The sequence below is a fragment of the Helianthus annuus genome, chromosome 2, assembly GCF_002127325.2.
Source record: "Helianthus annuus cultivar XRQ/B chromosome 2, HanXRQr2.0-SUNRISE, whole genome shotgun sequence".
Taxonomy (NCBI): Eukaryota; Viridiplantae; Streptophyta; class Magnoliopsida; order Asterales; family Asteraceae; genus Helianthus; species Helianthus annuus.
Genome location: NC_035434.2, coordinates 149,552,661 through 149,558,694, shown reverse-complemented (window position 1 = coordinate 149,558,694; position 6,034 = coordinate 149,552,661). Strand labels below are relative to the sequence as shown.

Here is a 6,034-nt window from a genome sequence, read left to right as displayed (position 1 = left end):
GAATAAGAGCACGCAACGAAACTAAGTCTGGAAATTCATTAGATGCAATGTCTGGTATGAACCACACGAGTTGTGTGTTTTGTATATCTCTAGAACAAAGCACAAGCTTTTATATAATCTTGTTTAGAATTCCCAAACGAAAGGTTTGAGTTTAATACAGAATTCAATAAAAAATTAAGTCTCTAATTCAATGACATAATGACTTCTGAGAACTTGATTAAACTAGACCAGTAGGAATGTAAACAATCTCCAGCTGAAAAAAACCCAGTTCAGTTTTTTAACCGGTTTACATGATGGGAACCACAATTGGTCCTAATCGATTCGGTTAAAAAACCGATTTGAAAAAAAAAAACCGGTTTTTAACCGGTTTTTATAACAACCCTCCAAAAGGCCCCATAACAAATCATAATCGAGACCCCGAACGCGCTTGACGGAAACCCACACGAAAAACGAGAAAACCCAGTTTTGGGTCTCGTCGCGCTACGCGACGGTGAAAAGGAAGTGCGGTCGCGTGACGCGACGCCTCCTTGTTCGCCAGAAGACACATAGCACCACATGGCATGCCTACGTGGTGACTCATGCCACCTATGCCCTAGACTACCCCTTCGCGTTACGCGAAGTGAAAGAGGAATCTGGTCGCGCAGCGCGACGAGGTTGAACTTCAGCTATAAATTGGACGAGAATTGGACATTCAAACTCATTCAATTCTTTTCTGTCTCTCTCGAAGTACTGTTATAATACCCAATACCCCTAAACTCTCAAAACTCTGCTTCGTAAACAGCGTGCTAACCTAGATCACTGGTACGATACCGTGTCCGATTGATCTAAAACCAAATCAACGGACATTAAAGTATTGCCTGTATAAGGCTATACTTTGTTATCTACGTTGAGGTTTTGATCTTGTGATTATCATTAAAGTTTGAATTGGGTTAATACACTAATATGTGTTGCATTGTGCGTTTAATTAGGAACCCAAGACTTAGACCAAAATGCTATTACTGAAAACCCTAAATCTGCAAAGTGAGTCATTCTCTTTTATTAAATGCTTTCAAAACCCTAAATGTTTTTCACTTATATATACAGTGATTAAGTTTTTGTGTTCTGAAATTACTGCCAGTATGTGGGCTTTTGTATACACTACTTGATAAGATTTGCTATTGGACAATTGAGGGCCAATAGTCACTACTAGAAAATTGGGCAATTGTCACCAAAAATTTGCCACCTAAAAAAACCGTAGCAAATTTAGCCACCAATTTCCCACGAAAATGTGAATTCGGCGTATTTGAGATGACATGGTAGCTAGGCGGTCAAAAAAAATTGTGACCATTTATTTTCGGTTGCAAATTGGTAAGAAAAATAATAATTTATAAAATAACGTGGCTAAATAAAAAGGTGTGGTGGAATTGCCACGGTATTAGCGACCAATGAAATTTAAGCGGCTTTAATCACGTTATTAGGGTTTTAATCACCTCTAGATACCTCCAGTACACCATTCCAGGTCTAAATCAAAAAACATAGCCATCACTCCATCCGCCCACATATTAGGGTTTTGCTACTTCACCGCTCGAAGGTATAATTCTTGATTAGGGTTTTGCTACTTCCCCATTTCAAGGTATAATTCTTGATTTCCCACACATTCCCCATTTTTGTTTTTTGTTGATATGGCAAATTTTAATTTAAGCTTTTCTCTCCATCATCGGCGCTAGCGACTCTTAATCCATTCAAGCAACGGTAATGAGTAACCAATACGCAAGCAGGCAACAAATTTGATTTTTCAGAACGTTATTTTTATTTGGAGGAAGAAAATGGCTTTGACTGTGATGATTATTGTAAGTCTCATCGTAACCCTCTCTGTTTCCCTATTGTTAGTCTCATATTTTTTCTATATTTGTGTTTTGATTGGTTACCTAGGGTTTTAGTTGTATTTTTTCAGTATTGGTGAGCTTGAGGTTTAATATAGGTTGTTGTGGATGTCGTATTGTATGCCAGGCTCAAGAACTTAGACTCGTCTACTATGCAGTAATGTTAAATCTTTTTGTATTGAGCTCTAGCCTTAGTTTTTCAATGCAGGTAATTGTTCAGATCGTTACCAGTTTATAATAATTCATTGATGTAAGGATATGAGTTTAATATACCAGCTTTATGTTTGATTCAGAGATGAATTTATATAGGTAATATATTATACTTTTTTTGGCCATTTATGAAGATTTTGTCCTGCTCACTATGAGCTTTTTGAGTACTGTTAATTTCTCTAAAATGCTAGTAATATTCATATTTAATATTGATAGGTTATCAAAATAAGGGCTTTTGTTGGGTCATTAACATAAGGCCTTCTGTTGGGTTAAATTCTCAATGATTGATAACTTGTTATAGATCTTTTGAAATATATAATACATGTGAAGTTGTTATACAAATACATATCTATATGTCTATTCTTTCTGTTCCCTTATATTATTTTATCTAAAACCAACATAAGTCCTTATGGCTTATTGTATTTTTCTTGTTTTTTCAGAGGCTTCAGTCTTATTGAGATGATGTCAAACAGCTTCAGTTACGCTATGCAACATCACTTATTGGGTAAGTATAATTTATTGATTCGCTCTCTATATTTTTAATTAGTCGGGTTGTGAACAATACACACTTTTTTCAGAGGTCCATCGACTCCAGCTACTTTTGTGGATTTATATGCTATTTTGAGCCCACCTTTCCTGAATTTATGACAAAGAGAGGCAGGGGCGTAGCTTAGTGTAAAGTGGGGGATGCACCCGCCCGCCAGTGTTTCGGTTAGAAATGTAAAATTTCCTATTTTTCGTCCAAAATTTTTAAAATTAAATAGGATTGTCTCCCCAATTATTTTGCCTAAATATTTATACAATATATAAATTGGGTCCCATGACTTTCCGTCCCCTCGGAACTTTTGGTCAAGCTCCGCCACTGAAGAGAGGTGTCTACACTCTTTTCTATCCGGTTTGCTTTAGTTCTCAATCATATGATCAGTTCTACTTTACCGCGTAGTGTTTTTTCCTTCTCATCTTTTGTTTTTTTACTTTGCAGGGGCTGCATTTGCTTTTCCAATTCCCTCTCGGTATTCCGACTGTTGCCATAATCATGGTTTTAAAAAACGGTTGAGGCGTGCGCCTCGAGGCGCGCCTCAAGGCGAAACGGCCAAAAAACAATAATAAACTACTATTATTGTTTTTGTATGTTCCATCAAGTCACCAAGTTCTTACCATTGGGGTCTCTATAAAGCTCTTAGAATACATTAGTTATCATTTAATTAACTATATACAAAAATAGAAAAATGGATGAGAAGTTTTGTTTGTCGACCAAGCCAACCCTTTTGGCCCACACAAAAACTAACCCGTTTCAGACCAGTTTTTACCCATCAACTAGCCCACCCATCTACAAGCTAATAATGATGTTGAAGACTATTTTTCACTTGATATTATGTTAATAGAGTCCCCATCCTTTTAAATTATGCTAACAAGAAATGGATGGGATTATCTATCTCTAAAGATACTGTGTGCTTGTATGGCTAGTGGTCCATAGGTAGGATAGAAGACAAGACCAAAAACTACCTGTTTAATGGTCTCAACTCTCCAATGATAATATGGCATCAGTTATAACTATAATACAGGTATGTTAGTTTAGTTATGCTAATTATGTTTAGGAAAAAACATTAGTTATAACTAAAATAACGGGTATGTTGGTTTATTTATTTTGCTAATTATATTTAGGAAATAAAACATTAGTTGTAACTATAATAATGGGCATGTAAGAAGAAAGAGTTGGAGAAAACTTCAATATGTGCTACTCTGTTATTCTATGCTGAATGATAGAAAAATATTGTAGTTGATAATAGGGTATGTTATATGAGTTGGGCTGGGTTCTTAAATTAAATAAATCTGAATAATTTGTACTTATCTTTATTTCCTTTTGTCCCTGTAGGAGCAAGCAGATGAATTTGATAAACTCGTTATACAAACTAGAAGTGTATAACTAAGATTAGATTTTGTTCTTCCTCAACCAACTTGACCCGTTATCAGTTTTCTTTAATTCTGACTTTTGGATTTTCTTTATTGGTTGTTTCGTAGATTGAAAAGGTAAACTTGATTATCAAGGAGCTCGTTGAGGGAAAGGATGGAGAAGAAGAAAAGTTGAATAGAATTATTGCGGGGCCGTCGGCTGAAAAAGAAAAAGATAAGGTGGATAAATATACTATGCTCAATAGGATATCACAAGTTGAAGCTATGTTAACAGCTATTGTTCTTAGATATGTTATAAACACTTGGTTTTGAATGTTTCGATGTTTATCATATTAGGATAATTCCAGTGATTTAACTTTTTAGTTGGTATTTATTATTAAGTTGTTTTATATGATTTTGTAACATGGAAAACTATAACAGAAATGTTTTATATAACTTTGGGATTTTGTAATTTTATCTGAGTATTTATATAATTTTGCAATTTTATTGTAATGTAAATGTTATGAAAACAACAGGAAAAAAATAGAAAAAACAGGAAACGTGGAAATAGGGAAACAGATGTGGTAGCATATATTCAATGTGGTAGCATATATTCAATACGGCAACTAAATGGTAGCAAATTGGTGGCTAAATAGTGGTAATATACGACAACTAAATGGTAGCAAATTGGTGGCTAAATAGTGGTAATATTGGTGGCTAAGTCGTACCAAAACCATGGCAAAACAACCGTAGCAATTTGGTAGCAAAAAGTCCTGGTCATGTGGCAAACAAGGAGCGGTCACAAATTATTTTGACCGTTTTTGTGGTGGCAAAAATCCGGTAGCAAAATATGAAAGTGGTAGCAATTTGGTGGCAACAGGGCAATTGACACGGGTGTTTTTGCCACCGCACTTTCGGTTGCTAAACGGTGGCAACATGGCAATTGTGACCATTTTGTTACCGAAAAAGTGGTGGCAAAAGCCCTATTTTCTAGTAGTGAGTGATATGACCATAGTTACAGGAGCTGGCACCGAGTGACAAATACTAGTTTGAGTAATTGAAAGATATAAACAAATGTAAAAACCCTTAATCTTGTAATTATAACGATGTGTTTTTGTACAAATTGAATGAACTCACCAGTATTTTTCGCTGATCAAATGTTTTTAAAACGTGTTTCAGGTGATTTACTGTGAAGTGAAGGAAAAGTGCTACGAGGCACTCAAGCTTAAATAAGTGGCTATGTAAACCTGAATAAAACGTGTTTTGTAAATTAAGGGTTTATCCCTATAAAAATCCTTTATGTAAATATGGGTTTCATCCCACAATTTATGAAATAAAAACTACGATGTTTTGAAAATTCTGATATTTTTCCTGACACCAGGTCCTGATGAAAATTCCACTGCGATAATTTTAATGAACATCGCTACCACTTGTATTTGCTCACGGCTCCCGCCCAGGGTAGGGTCGGGGGTTGTGACAGAAGGTGGTATCAGAGCCACTGGTTTAAGCTAATTAAGTATTATGAGAATACTTAAAATTAGTAGTCAGGAAATAAATGAAATAACTTCTGTGAATATTGTGACGCTAACCAAATATTATGTATTCGATTTTCAGAGTTCGTTGTTTATTGTTTTTTACTAACATTATGAGTGATAGAGAGTTATCTGATGCTTTTCAGAACATATCTGTTAACAATTCAGATATGGATACTACCGAAGATCTAGCTGGTACACAAACCGGGTACGAAGCAGACAAAGATGAACCAATCATATTTCAGACTCAACCATTAGAAAAAGCACCTCCTAAAAAGAGGAGATTGGACTGGAAAGTAAAAAGGGACAAAAGAAGAAGACAAACCCAACGTCAACAAAAACCAAACGAACCGGAGAACCAATCGAAAACCCAACCGAAGACGAAAGTTCAAACCCAACAACCATGCCATTGTCATGGGAAGAATTAGACCAACGCCTGGCCAATTGTGAAATGTTCAGGCCAATAATTGATGGAATTAATCTGAATATGCCACCTTACTCACCCATACCAATGAACCCAGAACCCATAAATCCTGA

At 35.7% G+C, this 6,034-nt stretch overlaps 1 long non-coding RNA gene across 6 annotated transcripts; it reads left to right on the top strand.

Moving 5' to 3' along the window:
* The first annotated feature begins 1,460 nt into the window (after window positions 1-1,460).
* On the top strand, window positions 1,461-4,355 carry LOC110924191. 6 transcript variants are annotated; one of them, XR_004881963.1, is made up of 5 exons: window positions 1,461-1,612; window positions 1,707-1,829; window positions 2,513-2,577; window positions 2,651-2,792; window positions 3,055-4,355. It is a non-coding gene; the product is annotated as an uncharacterized LOC110924191 (long non-coding RNA). The 6 variants fall into 6 exon arrangements; XR_004881967.1 differs by having other exon boundaries at window positions 2,651-2,967; XR_004881971.1 differs by having other exon boundaries at window positions 2,651-3,637; window positions 4,095-4,355.
* Window positions 4,356-6,034: the final 1,679 nt, after the last annotated feature.